Here is an 18,003-nt window from a genome sequence, read left to right on the forward strand (position 1 = left end):
GAAGAAGTCAGAACACAGACCTCTGGGGAAAGCTCACACGTAGAAAAGGGATGGAAGAAGAGGCATCAGAAAGAGAGGCAAAGAAGAGCAATCTGAGGGGTAGAAAAAGAACCAGGAAAGTCAGAGAAAAAAGGGAAAAGTTTCAGGGAAGTGGCAATGGTCAACTATGCAAACAAGAGGGGAAGGAAGGTGAGGACTGAGAAAGGATTTTTTATGTAAGCAACAAGGAGGTTTTCGGTGACCTCTGACAGAACATTTTCAGCAGACTGGATAAGGTCTCTGCCTGAGTGCAAGTGAGCTGAAAATGCAAGTGAGTGAGGGAAGTGCTTTAAACAAGTCTAAAGTGCTATGTGTGTAAGGCAATGTTGCTATTTCTGTTGCCATGGAAACAGAAACCATTTAGGAGAACTAAAAGCCACTTAAAATTCCTGACTCTAACCCATCATATCCGCTTGATCTCTTGAGAAAGATAATGACAAAAAACCAGTCATTAGAGGGGCAGGGCAATTTTAGGTTTCTTCTTTTTAGACATAGCCCCTAACTGGAAATTTTCACCCTTCTTGAGAAGGGAGCTTGCACTAACATCTACAATGGCTTCTAAAAAGCACAGATGACCTGCTACACTTCCTGACTTGCTTGCTATTGGTTGGCACTGTTCATAAATATAATTTGCTCTTTCACTTTTCTTTGAAATGAGCAACCTGAATTACTCGGAGGAGAAAGGCAGGAGAGATAGAGGCAGCAGAAGCCAGGGCAGCTGAAAGACAGAGACCTGCAGGTGGGCATTTTAATCTTTGTTTTGTTAATTCAGTGTTGAGCATCATGACTTGATGATCACATAATAGTCAGAGGAGTAATTTTTTAAAAGTAAATTTGTTTTGTTCTACTATAAATGTTATTTTCCTATCATGTACATGGTAGTTTAAAAAATACTGTGAAAGTATAAAAATGTTGAAAGAAGCCAAATTCTCCACCAAAATAGCCTCTATTGATATTTTGGGGATCGTCCCTTTGTGTGTGTGTGTGTGTGTGTGTGTGTGAGTGTGTGTGTGTATGCACATATAACTTTAGTTTTCATAGTTGCGTCCCTGCACTATGGACAAGTTTATATTCATTTCCTCCATATCAGTCTATGGTTTTTCCATGTTGCTGTGAATTCTTTGTAATCATAAATTAAAGCTGCTGCATATTATTGCATTGAGGAACTTTACTATACTTCCTCCATTTTTGGCTGTTATCCTCTTTTTCATAGTTTGGGTCCTTTTATTATATAAGATATATTTTTTCCATTCAGTGTCTTGTTTTAGGGGTAGAAGAAGTTAAATCTGAGCACATATATTTCAATGGTTTTGCTCAGAGGCACAATGAGAGTGAAAGAGTATGTGAGATCATGAGCATATAATCTGTTCCTTACCCCACTGGGACCCTAATCAGCGTTTCTCAACCCTGGCTGCACATCTAGCCAGAATCACCCGACTCTGAGGAGATTAGAAAATTACCCCTAGAATAACTGAAGCTTAACTTTTGGAGATCAGTGAGTCATCTGCAGTATTTTGTCTTGTTTTCCAGAAACTTCTCAGGTGGTTCTAATGGGTGGTCAGCATAAAAACAGATGACCTAGGTCATTCAAAATATTTTTCTGTCTCTGAAATATACCTGAGAGTAATATGTATTAGGAGAAAGGGAGGTATAATTTAAGGCAAGCCAACCAAATCTCCCTTTCAACACTACATAAATAATGCAAATTATAAAATAATTTGTGGGAAACATAAGACTTCTAGAAATTTCTATCATCTACTCAGCCACATAAACTCTTGAGATGAGAATCTACTTGTGTTTCGATTCACTAATGTTTTAAAGAGATGGATTTGTTTCCAGTGCTTCAGTGGTTAAAAGTTAGAGAAGTTGAGGCTCAAGTATGTTCTAAATGTATCTGAATCACGCCCATATCTGCTAGAATCTACCAAGGCAGCCAGGCTTCCTTTTAAAACTCTTCAAGATTAAACACAAGGTGGGCATTTAATAGCTGGCCAGTTCACTAACACACTGTGGGCACAGCGAAGATCGATGGGATTGGATTTGGAGGCAGAAGGTGGCTCACTCTGGCTTTCAGGAGCCCCATAGACATGGCATTTACCTTCTCTGGACCTCATATCCTCAGGAGGAAAGTGGACAGAGTTTATGCCAGGGCTGCGTTCTGGTTTCTCCCAACAGGGACTGAAAACAGAGCCAGAGCGCCTAAACCACACTGAAGCATTTGCTGTTGCACTCAGCCTGCTGCAGGCTAGGAATCATCCCGATGAGACCAACAGCATGTTAATCTAATTTCTTCTTGTTTTGACTCAGTGGAGAACACCTGTTTAGTACCTTCTTTAATGAATGTAAACATTCACATAGTACTTTACTATTTACAAAACATGTTTACAGGCATCAGTTCATTTGATCCACATACTAGCCTTAAGAACTGGAGGATGTAATTCTTATTTTAAAGATGGTAAAGATGAGACCAAGAGAACATAGGATCTTTCCCAGGTGGAACCAGAACTGGTCCAATCTGGTTGAGCCCAGGGCACATGGTCCTTTCTTACAACTTAAATAATAGCTATTGTGGGAAATTGGTTAAACAAATTTCATAATGTTTATATAATTGGCTATTCTGTATCCAGTTAAATGATGACATTGATGTTGTTAGTTGGCAAAGAAAGGTGATCATGACACGAAATAAGAAAAAAGCAAGATACAAACAGCATTATAAGTGTGCTCATTTTTGTTCAAAAATATTTGTATATATTTCAAGAAAGATAAAAAAACCATATATGCAAAATTTTAGCTATGTCTGGTTGGTGGTAAAGTTCATTATTTAAGTTTATTTCAGCTTGTATTACATTGTAATTTTTTTTTTTTACCATGAATGTGTACTACTTGTGTAATAAAAATAAAGGAAAGTAAATAGAATTGTTCATGTGTTTCTGGTTGGCTCTTCTCCAGATGAAATGGCCCCATCTTCTTTCACTTGACCATAAAGAAGGCTCCTATTTAATTATCTGAGTTTTGTACATTATTGTCACAAATCTTATTGTGATTGTTAGCTAGTACTGACTGAACTCTTCACATGTGTTGGGCACCAAGTTAATCACTTAACATCCATTTTTTTTTCATCAATACTCACTCCAGTGCTCCTTTGGCAGATGAGAGTTTGAAGCTCAGACGGCTGCAGTAATAAAAGAGACTAAAAGGCAGAGTTGAAACTTAAACCCAGGACCCTTTTAACTCAAAAGCACATGCTTTCATTCATTATATCACTCTGCCTCCTATCCACCTGGGATCACATGAGCAGCCTCCATTTTGGAGGAAAGATGATATATTTTTTCAGTGTACTCATTGCTGTGTACATGAGTACATGATGGTTACCTTGGGCATCGTTAGCATTTCCTGTGTACTCCAGAATCAAAGATCCTTTCTGCTTTTCTATAGTTTGCTCTGTGCACCAGATATCTGAGGCACTCTAGTTCCCCAAGGGTAAGCCTTTAAGATAAAAGCCTCACAAGGGATTGTGCAATTACCTGATGAACTCTGGCTAACGCGGCAGCCAAATTGGATAATACAAAGAAAGGCAAGCATTTTGCTGTGGGTGCTCAGCGTTGCTAGAGAGCTTTTTGAAATCCATGTCAGAAACCCCTAGCACTGTATTTCTTTATTTCTCAGGGTATTGGCCACTGCCTCCTTTGTACTGCAGTTACTTATGTACAGTATGTTCTATTGGACCAAGACTCTGACATTGGAGTCATTGCATAGAACCTAGCACATAAACTCCATTGAGAATAAAGGCATTGTGTAAATAAATCAATTCACCCAATGAGTGCAGACTTTATTAGTTACAGCTAATGTTTATCTCTGTTGAACTTTATTAACCTCTTTATATTAATTGACCCATGGAGAAAATATAATCTTGACAGAATTTAAAGAAAAACCTCTTCCAATGGATTGATGACTTTGTGGCAGTACAGTCAGTCTTTTGACAAAGAAATCTAGTTATTATTCGAGAGGCCCAGGATAAGGGTCTAAGCAGTGAGTTGGAGTCAAGAAATTCCAAAGTCGGAAGGGTCCTTAGGAAGAGCTGGGACCAGAGGCAGAGTTTTTTTTTGCCTCTTTAGTGTAAAGTCCTTAAGGGAGAGGTTTCAAAAAAGTACAGGAAGCAGACTATAGAAAGAACAGAAGAAAGGAGAGAAAGGAGGGGAGTAGAGGAGAGGGGAGAGGAGGGAAAGAGATGGAAAAGGAGAGAGGAAAAGAGGGGAAGGGAGCTGGTTTACTCTGGAAGTTTAAATATTAATTAAGCTGGGAGAAATTAAAATAATTTAGTCCACCATTATTACCTATATTGTACGTTATATAAATAAGAATTTATTATAAAAAAGATAATTTCCCATGTAAGTCTCCTCCCATGAGGCTGTAGAAACAGCATCGTACCTTGTTTGTACCTCTAGTACAGAAAAACAATCATCTAAAGAGTATTTGAAGGCATCCTAGATTCTTTTTTCTCTTTTGTCAAATTATTATTTTTAAAGTATTTTAAATTTGTATAAATTTATGGATTACACATGCAATTTTATTAGACGTATAGATTGCATAAATTGTGTAGTGGTCAAGTCAAGGCTTTTAGGGTAACCATCACCTGAATAACATTGTATCCCAGATTCTTTTAAGTAAGCTGGTTTCTTTTTATTTTGAGTCTTACCTTAAAAATAAGGTAAATTCGCTGAGAGATATGTAAATCTCTTGTAAATTCACTGTTCCTTTGTAAATTCACTGAGAGATATGAAGGTGACTCCCTTTTAGTTGTAAGAGGCACAAATCCCTATTGGGAACTTGTTGGCACAGAGTCAGAGAAACAGTTTGCTACCCTCCAAGATATAAAGGGTGCTGCTTCCTACAGTGTTTAGAACAGAGCACCATTTGGGTACCCTCTGTGGCTGCCTTCTGCTCCCATGCCATGCCATTGACCATTGACCCTATATTCCTGTTCCCAGACTTTAGATTTGAATTTCAGGAAAAGAAAATTTTCAAGGAAAAACACATTAACATCATTTCATTGTAAAAACCATGTGAGTTCTTTCCCGCCCCCCAAGAAGATATTAATTGTAAGGCATAAAATGAGGGTGTTGGATAACAGCTTCATTAGCTCATTTATTGATCTGAGCACATTCATGTGCTTCACGCTGTGCTAGAGCCTGGGGTACAGCAGTGGACACGTGCTTGCCTTCCATGGGCAAACAGTCTGGTGGGTAGGGATAGACAGGAGACAACTGCTGCCCCTGGAGTAAATGCTGGATGGGAAACCCAAGGGTCTGCAAACAGCCAAGACATGGAGGGATCAGAGAAGGCTTTTTCTGAAGAAAGTGATGTTTAGAAAGAAACCTGAGACTGGGTAAGCAATAGCCAGGAAATGAGCTGGAGCTCAGAAGAAATGGGCAAGAGAGAGCCTGCAGTGTTGGGGGTTTTGAAATAAGCTTCATGAGACTGAGTGTCCTTTACTGAGGGGATGGTGGGGAGAGAATATGCTGGATAACAAGATCAATACTATGAAAAGCCTGGAGATGAACTTGACTCTGAGATGATAATGGGAAAAGAGTAATGTGGTCAGATATGCATTTTGGAAAGGTCACTCTGGCCACTGTGTGAAAAATGAATTGAGAACAGCCAGAGTGGAGATAGGGAGCCATTGAGGAGGCTGTGCCCATTGTCCAGGTGAAAGATGACAGCCTGTACTAGGCCGGTCTTGAGCTGACCCCTGAGATGAAAGGAGGAAGTTGATGGAGGCTGCTGGGTAAACAGGCCAGGTCTGCCACAGAGGAGACACTGGGCAGCAGGACAAGCAGGAGAGGAGGAGAGCCCATGGTTTACTTTTGCTCCTGGCCCTCTCTCCTTTAGATTTCAGATACCCACTGCCCCCATGCCACTGGCAGCAGGTGGGGTGGCAACAGGAATGACAATGCATGGTGCCAGGCAAAGTGTAGCTGCGTCCCTGGCTGTCACCTGTGCTGCCTCCTGGGGTCCTCTCAATAACTCTGAGAGGTTGAGTACTTTCTGATGGTCACACAGTTTGCACAAGGAAGAGCTAGGATTTGGGTTCAGTTGGGATTTATTCCAGAGGTTTTCCATGATATTGCAATGTCTCTATGTCATTTTAGGAAATACACATGATGTTTAACAAACTACCTTTGTAAATAATTTCTTTTCTCTAAGAATTGAATTTAATAATGGAATATGAAATGCTGTCTAGGGGAAATGAGAATGAGAGGGAGTTTTAATTTGAATAAATGGGCTTGTGAGGAGCTCCTGAGTCATGTCATTTAGTTACTTTGATTATGGACAGGGAGGACCCTAATGTTGATCAATCCGTAGGGATTTATTGGAATAAACAGGACAATGTTTCTATGATAACACTTGCTGTTCTTCTGTCTTGGAAATCAGAGACTCAGATAAAAAACAATTCTGTGATTCTGTGGTCTTCCTTAGATCAGACATTTGGTGAATAATAGATACCGCCAACCTTTCTAGATACAAGGATGAAGTGCATTAGAAAATGAAAAACATATTGTTGAGATTTTTACACAAAATTAAATTCATAATCAGCATCATAAACTCATGTGTTATATTAACCAAGGAGAGCTGAGGAAAGTTTTGAGAGCCAGAGAGAGGGCAACATTTAGTCAAAATAATGTTTTTAAACAAAATGAACCCATATCTCTAAGGAGCTCAGGGCTCTTCATATATGATGTTTTTGTTGAGTTGAATTTTTGTTTGTTTATTTGGTGGCTGAATGTTAGTGGTAGGATGAATGTGCAAGAGAAGCTAGCTTTTGGAGTCTATTAAAGAAGGAAACAAGGAGAATTAGTAAAGACAGAGGTGGGAAGAAGGAGGTCTGAGGTAATGCTGTACTTCATGGTTAAGTGGCATGTGGAAATAAATGGCATTCAGAAAGCAAAGGGTCACCAGCCTGGTGGCCAATGAAGTGACTCATACTTTGGGGGCTCCTTGAGGCACTTTGTGGGTGACCAGGTAGAGGAAAAATCAGTGCAGCAAAATTCTCCAAGGCACTGAGTCCATGAAAACAAGGCCCTGTGAGATTCATTCCCCTCCATCCCACTTCCTCTGGAAGCTCAGAGACCAGCTCCGTTTCACATTCAAAATATGTCACAATTTCAGTTCCTTTTATCTGTGTTTCTGTTTTGATCTCCAAGAACTTAATTCACCTTGACTTTTTGAAAAAAGCATTCTGAAAGCACAAGACCATTCTTGGAAGGCCAGGAAGGTCTAGAAAGCTTGGCATTTCTGACATGACATTTGGAGCCTGTTACAAATAAACTCTGAGTTGTCAGCTTGGGTCTCAAGAGTAAACTCTCAGTGATACTTCCCTGTTCTGGAGGGCCGTGTTAATTCAGCACTCTGAGGCCTCTGGGATTTTGAGGAACAAATGTGTTGTAGAATCCTCTCTGCACAACTTCAGAGAGCTTATTCTGTCAGCCTTTGCAATAACAACATCTAACACTTAATATGGCACTTTCTCTGGTCCAGGCCCTGACCTAAGTGCCATTCATGTATTATCTCACTTCATCCTTACAACCCTATGAAGTAAGAACTATTATTAGCATTACCCCTTTCTTTTATTTATTTATTTAAATTAATCTTTTTTTTAATTTTTCTTTTTTATTGAGACAGTGTCTTGCTCTATTGCCCAGGCTGCTCTTGAACTCCTGGGCTCAAGCGATCTTCCTGCCTCAGCCTCCCAAAGTGCTAGGATTACAGACATGAGCCACTTTGCCTGGCCGCATTATCCCCTTTTACTGATAAGGAGCTGACGCCGAGGGAGATAAAGTCGTTTTCCCATGGTCATAGAGGTAGTCCGTGAACAAATCAGGATTTAAATCCTGAGGTTGCTGCTCTGCTACTGCTTCCCTGCAGCTGAGAGCAACACCTGTCATGCTTCTCACCATTTTTTTATCATTAAATCATTTCTCAGCCTTGCTTTTATATATTTACTAGTGCCCTGCAAAAATTTTGCCTCCTTAATGCTTGTTCTAGGTCCCAATTCTGAGGTTTAATAATAATTAACATCACTGAGAGCTCACCCTGTATGAGACAACTCACATTTATTATGCCATTTATAGATGGCATAACTGAGGCTCAGAGAAGATAGGTCACTTCTGCAAAATCTCACAGCCAGTAAGTGGCAGATGTGGCCTGCTACCTTACACCAACTGTCTCCTGTGAACACTTCTATTTATTTTAATTTATTTGTCAAATTGACAAATAATAATTGCATATTCATGGGGTATATATTGATGTTTCTATACATGTAATGTATATTGATCAGATCAGGGTAATTAGCATATCCATCATCTCAAATATTTATCATTTCCTTTTGTTGGGATCGTTCAATATCCTCCTTTGAACTAGTTGAAACTATTTAATACATTATTGTTAATTAGAGCCATCTTACAGTGGTATAGAACATTAGAACTTATTCCTCTCATCTAGTGGTAATTTTGTATCCTTTACCAAATCTCTCCCTTTCCCCCACTCTTCCAGGCCTCTGGTTTCCTCTGTTCTACTTTTTACTTCTATGAGATCAACTTTTTTTACTATTCCACATATGAGTGAGAACATACGGTGTTTGACTTTCTGTTTCTGGTTTAGGAAATATAATGGACTTAACATAATGTCCTCCAGTTCCACCCTTGTTGCCACAGATGACAAGATTTCATTCCATTTTATGGCTGAATAGTATTCCATTATGTATATATACCACATTTTCTTTATCCATTCATCTGTTGTTGAACACTTAGGTTGATTCCATACTTGGCTATTGTGAATAGTGCTGCAGTAAACATGTGAGTGCAGCCATCTCTTAGGCAAACTGGTTTCAAAGCTTTTGGGCAAGTATCCAGAAGTGAGACTGATGGATCATATGGTAATTCTATTTTTAGTTTCTTGAGGAACCTCCATATAGTTCTCCATGGTGGCTATACTACTTTACAGTCCCACCAACAACACATGAGTTCCCTTTACTCCACATCCTTGCCAACATTTGTTTTTTCATCTTTTTGATAATAGCCATCCTAACTGGGGTGAGATGATACCTCATCGTGGTTTTGAGTTGCAAAATCATCACTGATGATTAGTGATGTTGAACATTTTTTCATATACCTGTTGACCATTTGAATGTCTTCTTTGTGAAATGTCTGTTTAAATCATTTGCCCATTTTAAAATTGAATATTTTGCTGTTGAGATGTTCGAGTACCTTATATATTCTGAATATTAGTCACCTGTCAGATTAGTAGCTTGCAAATATTTTCTCAAATTCTGTAGGTTATCTTTTTCACTCTGTTGATTGCTTCCTTTGCTGTGCAGAAACTTTCTAGTTTGATAATCCCATTTGTTTATTTTTGCTTTTGTTGCCTGTGCTTTTGAGGTTTTATTCACGAAATCATTTCCCAGACCAGTGTTCTGAAATGTGTGTCCCATGTTTCCTTCTAGTAGTTTTTATCATTTTAGGTCTTATATTTAAGTCTTTGATCCATTTTGAGTTAAATTTTGTAGAGTGAGAGGTTTGGGCCTAGTTTCATTCTTCTATAGACATCCAGTTTTCCCAGAACCATTTATTCAGGAGACTGTCTTTTCCCCAATGAGTATTCTTGGCACCTTTCTCAAAAATCAGTTTGCTGTAGATATTTGGATTAATTTCTGGATTCTCTATTCTGTTCCATTGGCCTATGTGTCTGCTTTTGTTAGTAACATGCTATTTTGGTTACTATAACTCTGTAGTGTATTTTGAGGTTTGGTGGTGTGATACTTCCAGCTTTGTTCCTTTTGCTCAGGTTTGCTTTAGCTATTTGGGTTCTTTTGTGGCTCCATACAAAGTTTAGAACTTTTTTCTATTTCTGTGAAGAATGTCATGGGTATTTTGATAGGAATTGCATTGAATCTGTAGGTTGCTTTGAGTAGTGTTGTCATTTTGACAATATTAGTTCTCCTCCATGAGCATGGGTTGTCTTTCCATTTGTTTGTATCCTCTTCCATTTATTTCATCAGTGTCTTATAGTTTTCCTTGTAGAGGTCTTTCACCTCCTTGGTTACATTTCTTCCTAAGGTTGTTTTTTGTTTGTTTGTAGCTGTTGTAATGGGATTGCCCTCTTGATTTTTTTTTCCAGCTAGTTCATTGTTTGTGTAGAAAACACTACTGATGTTTGTATATTAATTTTGTTTCCTGCAACTTTATTGAATGATTTATTAGTTCTAAGAGTTTTTGGTAGAGTCTTTCTATATATGAGATTATCATCTGTAAACAGGAACAATTTGACTTCTTTCTCTTGAATATGAATGCCATTTATTTATTTCTCTTGCCTAATGACTCTGACTAGGATTTCCAGTGCTATATTGAATAAGAGTGGTGAGAGTAAGCATCATTGTCTGTCCCTGTTCTTGGAAGAAAAACTTCCAACTTTTTCTAATTTAGTAAGATGTTTGCTGTGAGTTTGTCACATGTGGCCTTTGTTATATTGAAGTACTTTCCTTCTATACCTAATTGTAAGAAGTTTCTATCATGAAGTGAGCTTAAATTTTATCAAAAGATTTTTCTGCATCTATTGAGGATCATATGGCTTTTGTCTTTCACTCTATTGATGTGATGTATGATGTTTATTTATTTGCATATGTTGAACTATCCTTGCATCCTGAGATAAATCCCACTTGATCATGGTGTATTGTGTTTTTGATATGTTGTTTGATTTGGTTTGCTAGTATTTTGTTTGGCATTTTTGCTTCTATACGTATCAGGGATATTAGCCTGTAGTTTGTTGTTGTTGTTGTTGTTATGTCCCTATTCAGTTTTGGTATCAGGGTTATGCTGGCTTCATAGAATGAATTAGGAAGAATTAATTCCTTCTGCTTCAATTTTTTGGAATAGTTTTAGATGAACCGATATGAATTCTTCTTTAAAGATTCAGTAAAATTCATCAGTGAAGCCATCTGGTGTTTCTTTTTGGGAGACTCTTTATTACTGATTCAATCTTATTATATGTTTTTGGTTTATCCAGGTTCTGTTTTCTTCATGGTTCAATCTTGGTAGGTTGTATGTGTCTAGGAATTTACCCATTTCCTGTAGGTTTCAAATATATTGGCATATAATTGTTCATGGTAGTATGGTAGTCTCTAATGATCCTTTGTATTTCTGTGGGATCTGATGTGATGTTTCCTTTTTCATTTCTGATTTTATTTATTTGGTTCTTCTCTCTTTTTTTCTTAGTTTAGCTAGTGGTTTGTCCATTTTGTTTACCTTTTCAAAAAACCAGCTGTTCACCTTTTGTATTTTTTTAAGTATCAATTTTATATTTCTATTCTGCTCTTTATTACTTCTTCTACTAATTTTGGGCTTAGTTTGCTCTTGCTTTTCTAGTTCCTTGAGGGGCATTTTTAGGTTGCTTATTTGAAATCTTTTTAATTTCTAATGTAGGCATTTATTGCTATAAGCTTGCCTCTTAACACTGCTTTTGCTGTGTCCCATAGTTTTTGGTATATTGTGTTTCTATTTTAGTTTGTTTCAAGGAATTTTAAAATTATATTCTTAATTTCTTTCTTTACCCATTGGTTATTCAGAAGCATGTTACTTAATTTCCATGTATTTGTATAGTTTTGAATGTTCCCCTTGTTATTGCTATCTATTTTTGTTCCCTTTTGGTCAAATAAGTTACTCGGTATGATTTTGATTCTTAAAATATTTTTTTGAGACTTGTTTTGTGTCCTAATGTATTGTAAATCATGGAGAATGTTTCACATGCTGATGAAAAATAAATATGTATTCTGCAGCTGTTGGGTGAAATGTTCTGTAAATGTCTGTTAGGTCCATCTGGTGTATGGGGCCATTTAAATCTGATGTTTCTTTGTTGATTTCCTGATTAGATGATCTGTCCAGTGCCAAGAATTGGCTGCTGAGTCCCCAGATATTGTTGTATTGGGGTCTATCTCTTCCTTTAGATTTAATATTTGCTTTATATATTTGGGTGGTCTAGTGTTGGGTGCATATATACTTACAACTGTTATTTTTTGGTGAATTCATCTTTCTATTATTATATAATGTCCTTCTTTTCTCTTTTTACAGCTTAACCCAAAGTCTGTTTTGTCTGATATAAGCATAGCTATTCCTGCTCACTTTTGATTTCCATTTGCATGGAATATCTTTTTTCGTCCCTTCACATTTAGTCTATGTATATCTTTACAGGTTAGGCGATTTTCTTATAGGCAGCATATAGTTGGGTCTTGTGTTTTTAAAATCTATTAGGCTAGTCTATATCTTTTAAATGGGGAATTTAATCCATTTACATTCAAGGTTATTATTTCTTGGGAGGTGAGGACTTACTTCTATCATTGTATTGATTCTTTTCTGCTTGTTTTGTGTATCTTTTGTTCCTTACTTCTTCTCTTATTGTTTGTCTTTGCAATTGAATGGTTTCCTGTGGTGATAAGGCTTGATTCCTTTCTGATTCTCCTTTGTGTATCAGTTCTACTAGTAAGTTTTATAGTTTCGCATGTTTTCATGAAAATGGTTATCATCTTTTCACTTCCAGATATGACTCCTTTGAGCATTTCTTTTAAGGCTGGTCTAGTGGTGATACATTCTCTTAATTTTTGCTTGTCCGGGAAAGATTTTATCTCCTCTTCATTTCGGAAGGATAGCTTTGCTTGGTATAATATTCTTCATGGACAGGTTTTTTCTTTTGTTATGTTGAATTTATCATCCCAATTCTCTCTTGACCTCTAAGGTTTCTGCTGGGAAATCCACCCTTAGGCCAATGAAGATTCCCTTATATGTGGCTTGATGCTCTTCTCTTGCTGCTTTTAAAATTTTTTCTTGTCTTTGACTTTTGACAGTGTAAGTATAATGTGACTTGGGGAGGATCTTTTTGCATTGAATCTATTTGGAAATTTTTTAGCTTCTTGGACCTGGATGCCCATCTCTCTCTCAAGACTTGGGAAGTTCTCTGCTATCATTTTATTAAATATATTTTCCTATGCTTTTCTCCTCTCTTTGCCTTCTGAAACACCCATAATATGAGCATTTCTTTCCTGAACTGTGTCCCATAAATCCTGTAAGCTTTTTTCATTCTCTTTTATGCCTTTTTTGTTTGTCTGCCTGTGTTATTTCAAAAGACCTGTCTTCGTGCTTAGAAATTCTTTCTTCTTGGCCAGTCTGTTGTTGAAGCTCTCTATTATATTTTTATTTCATTCAATGAATTCTTCGTCTCTAGGATTTCTTTTTGGTTCTTTTTTATGATAACTATCTTTTTTGTTGAATTTCTCATTCAAATTATGAATCATTTTCCTGATTTCATCGAATTGTCTATCTGTATTCTCTTATATCTCACTAAGTCACCTTCAGATTATTATTTTGAGTTCCTTTATTTGCATTTCATGTATTTCCCTATGATTTGGGTCTGTTACTAGAATTATTATTTTCCTTATGGGGTGTCATGTTTCCATGCTTTTAAATATTTGATGTGTTCCTATGTTGATTTCTACACATCTGGTGGAAAAGTTGTCTCTTTCAATTTTATGGAGTAGGTTTCACAGGGCAAAGCTTATTCATATAAATGTGTCCTGGAGTATCAGTTCAGTGAGGTGAGCAGACCTTGGTTCTATGTAGACATTTTAGTGTAGTCTTCATGTTGTTTCTTTGGCTGTAATCCACATTAGTGGCATTTGCAAGTCTCTCAGTGGCCTAGGCTGTAAGAATTTGTAGTGACAGCCAGATGTGGGCTTCCTGGGCTGTTTCTCAGGTAAAGGGAATGTGTGTACACGTGATGGGTCAACGAACTATGGGTTAAGTTTGCTAGGGTTAAGGCCATGGGGCTGTTACCCTGGCTGGGAGTATGTGAATGCGGTTGCTCAGTCAGCCTGGGGGGTGGAGGGCATGCCTGCCAGGAGTGGCTTGCAGGGATATTTCTCAGTCTCAGGATGCAGGTACATAGGTGCTTGGATGGCCTGAGGGAACATCTGCTGGGGCAACCCATTAGGCTGTTTCTCTGGCTCAGAATGTCTGCTTGGCTTGCCTGGGGACATGCCCTCCAGGGGTGCCCCACAGGGCTGTTTTTCAGGACTGTTATATGGGTGCACAATTGCAAAGCTAGCCTAAGACTTGTTTGCTGGGCATGACCTATGGGGATGTTTCTCAGGGCCAAGACTCAACTGCACAGCTGCTCACTTGGCCTGGGAGCATGTTTCCTGTGAACATTTCTATGATCTATAAAAAGCGTCCTATTTGCCCTTGCACAGTATGTGCTAGCTCTTGGAGCTAACATTCAAGACAATCTCTAAAGTTATTAGATAAACATACAGTACTATTGTGGGAAGAGCTGCAGATTGCAGGGTGGGGTATTAAAGTAGGAGCCTCTTAGTGTGGAGAATTAAAAACCGCAACAGAGTGGTTAGATGAAAGTGAGGAGAAGAGGAAGCCTAATGTGGCTGCAAATTTGCCTAGACCATCAAATCCTATGGTTCCATGTCTAATACTTGTGCTTTAAGAGCACATTGCAGTAACACTTGTTTGCCTAGTGATGATGTTTACCAAGTTCCCTCAAATATGTGCTTGTCAGAATAGGGTATGCAAAATCAGTAGAAGACTGTCCATTCCCCATGAAAATCTGATTATCTGGAGAGGCAGACATGATGTGTCTGCCTGACATATATCCCCCAAAGAGTAAGGAGAACTAATTTTAGGCTGCAGTAGTTTTTATACAAGTGCCATAGGGATAAAAAAAAAAAGAGAGACCCACGGGAAATGTCAGTTGCTAAGGTGATCTGCAGAAGGCAATGTAGATGTTGAAGAAGGTTATTTGGATTGGCAAGAGTTAGGCACATTGCAGGTTGAGGAAGAGGGGGGATTAGGAAGAGGGGCAGGTTAGATACCAGAGAGAGTGGCGTGAAAGGCACAGGAATAGGCATAAAGAAGTGCAAACCCAGGTCTTGGCTACCTGGTCTTGAAGAACAGTAGAATAATAACAATAATACCAGTTTCATAGTTTCAAAGTGTCTTTACATGCATTACTATATTTGCTTCTCTTGGAGCCCTCATCAGATATGGGGTTGGGGGGCATCATTATCCTCATTTTATTTTATTTTTATTTGCTTATTTTTTTATTATACTTTAAGTTCTTGGATACATGTGCAGAATATACAGGTTTGATACATAGGTATATATGTGCCATGGTGGTTTGCTGCACCCATCAACCTGTCATCTACATTAGGAATTTCTCCTAATGCTATCCCTCCCCTTGTCCCCCAACCCCTGACAGGCTCTGATGTGTGATGTTCCCACTCCCCTGTGTCCATGTGTTCCCAGTGTTCAACTCCCACTTCTGAGTAAGAACATGCGGTGTTTGGTTTTCTGTTCTTGTATTAGTTTGCTGAGAATGATAGTTTCCAGCTTCATCTATCTCCCTGCAAAGGACATGAACTCATTCTTTTTTATGGCTGCATAGTATTCCATAGTGTACATGTGTCACATTTTCTTTATCCAGTCTATCATTGATGGGCATTTGGGTTTGTTCCAAGTCTTTCCTATTGTGAAAAATGCTGCAATAAACATGTGTGTGAATGTGTCTTTATAGTAGAATAATTTATAATCCCTTGGGTATATGCCCCGTAATGGGATTACTGGGTCAAATTGTATTTCTGGTTCTATATACTTGAGGAATCGCCACACTGTCTTCCACAATGGTTAAACTAATTTACACTCCCACCAACAGTGTAAGAGCATTCCTATTTCTCCACATCCTCTCCAGCATCTGTTGTTTCCTGACTTTTTTTTTTTTTAATTTAAGTTCAGGGATACATGTGCAGAACGTGCAGATTTTTTACAAAGGCATACACATGCCATGATTGTTTGCTGCACTCATCAACCCATCCTCTACATTAGGTATTTCTCCTAATGCTATCCCTTCCCTAGCCTCCCACCCCCTGAAAGGCCCCAGTGTGTGATGTTCCCCTCCCTGTGTCCATGTGTTCTCATTGTTCAACTCCCACTTATGAGTGAGAACATAATGGTGTTTGGTTTTCTGTTCCTGTGTTAGTCTGCTGAGAATGATGGTTTCCAGCTTCATCCATGTCCCTGCAAAGGACATGAACTCATTATTTTTTATGGCTGCATAGTATTCCATGGTGTATATGTACCACATTTTCTTTATCCAGTCTATCATTGATGGGCATTTGGGTTGGTTCCAAGTCTTTGCTATTGTGAATAAGCTGCAATAAACATACATGTGTATGTGTCTTTATAGTACAATGGTTTATAATCCTTTGGGTATATACCCAGTAATGGGATTGCTGGATTGAATGGTATTTCTGGTTCTAGATCCTTGAGGAATTGCCACACTGTCTTCCACAATGGTTGAACTAATTTACACTCCCACCAACAGTGTAAAAGCATTCCTATTTCTCCACATCCTCTCCAGCATCTGTTGCTTCCTAACTTTTCAATGATCACCATTCTAACTGGCGTGAGATAGTATCTCATTGTGGTTTTGATTTGCATTTCTCTAATGACCAGTGATGATGAGCTTTTCTTCATATGTTTGTTGGCTGCAGAAATATCTTCTTTTGAGAAGTGTCTGTTCATATGCTTTGCCCACTTTTTGATGGGGTTTTTTGTTTTTTCTTGTAAACTTGTTTAAGTTCCTTGTAGATTCTGGATATTAGCCCTTTGTCAGATGGATAAATTGCAAAAATTTTCTCCCATTCTGTAGGTTGCCTGTTCACGCTGATGGTAGTTTCTTTTGCTGTGCAGAAGCTCTTTAGTTTAATTAGATCCCATTTGTCAATTTTGGCTTTTGTTGCCATTGCTTTTGGTGTTTTAGTCATGAAGTCTTTGCCCATGCCTATATCCTGAATGATATAGCCTAGGTTTTCCTTTAGGGTTTTTATGGTTTTAGGTCTTATGTTTAAGTTTTTAATCTATCTTGAGTTAATTTTTGTATAAGGTGTAAGGGAGGGGTTCAGTTTCAGTTTTCTGCATATGGCTAACCAGTTTTCTCAACACTATTTATTAAATAGGAAATCCCTTCCCCATTGCTTGTTTTTGTCAGTTTTATCAAAGATCAGATGGGAGCAGATGTGTGGTGTTATTTCTGAGGCCTATGTTCTGTTCCATTGGTCTATACATCTGTCTTGGTACCCGTACCATGCTGTTTTGGTTACTGTAGCCTTGTAGTATAGTTTGAAGTCAGATAGTGTTATGCCTCCAGCTTTGTTCTTTTTGCTTAGGATTCTCTTGGCTACATAGGCTCTTTTATGGCTCCATCTGAAATTTAAAGTAGTTTTTTCTAATTATTTGAAAAAAGTCAGTGGTAGCTTGATGGGGATAGCATTGAATCTATAAATTACTTTGCGCAGTATGGCCATTTTCATGATATTGATTCTTCCTATCCATGAGCATGGAATGTTCTTCCATTTGTTTGTGTCCTCTCTTATTTCCTTGAGCAGTGGTTTGTAGTTCTCCTTGAGGAGGTCTTTCACATCTCTTGTAAGTTGTATTCCTAGGTATCTTATTCTCTTTGTAGCAATTGTGAATAGGAGTTCACTCATGATTTGGCTCTCTGTTTGTCTATTATTTGGGTATAGGAATGCTTGTGATTTTTGCATATTGATTTGTTTCCTGAGACTTTGCTGAAGGTGCTTATCAGCTTAAAGAGTTTTTGGCTGAGATTATAGGGTTTTGTAAATATACAATCATGTCATCTGCGAACAGAAACAATTGGACTTCCTCTCTTCCTATTTGAATACACTTTGTTTCTTTCTCTTGCCTGATTGCCCTGGCCAGAATTTCCAATACTACGTTGAATAGGAGTGGTGAGAGAGGGCATCCTTGTCTTGTGTGTATTTTCAAAGGGAATGCTTCCAGCTTTTGCCCATTCAGTATGGTATTGGCTGTGGGTTTGTCATAAATAGCTCTT

At 38.2% G+C, this 18,003-nt stretch overlaps 1 protein-coding gene across 5 annotated transcripts in view; it reads left to right on the top strand.

Moving 5' to 3' along the window:
• Positions 1-521: 521 nt before the first annotated feature.
• Positions 522-18,003, top strand: part of CYSLTR2 (cysteinyl leukotriene receptor 2) — a 57,249-nt gene continuing 39,767 nt past the window's right edge. For all 5 annotated transcript variants that reach the window (XM_063792154.1, XM_063792155.1, XM_016925705.3 and 2 more), the window contains exon 1: positions 522-778. The gene's annotated coding sequence lies outside the window, so the exon portion shown is untranslated. The remainder of the gene's footprint in view (positions 779-18,003) is intronic.

Source organism: Pan troglodytes, chromosome 14, assembly GCF_028858775.2.
Source record: "Pan troglodytes isolate AG18354 chromosome 14, NHGRI_mPanTro3-v2.0_pri, whole genome shotgun sequence".
Classification (NCBI taxonomy): domain Eukaryota; kingdom Metazoa; phylum Chordata; class Mammalia; order Primates; family Hominidae; genus Pan; species Pan troglodytes.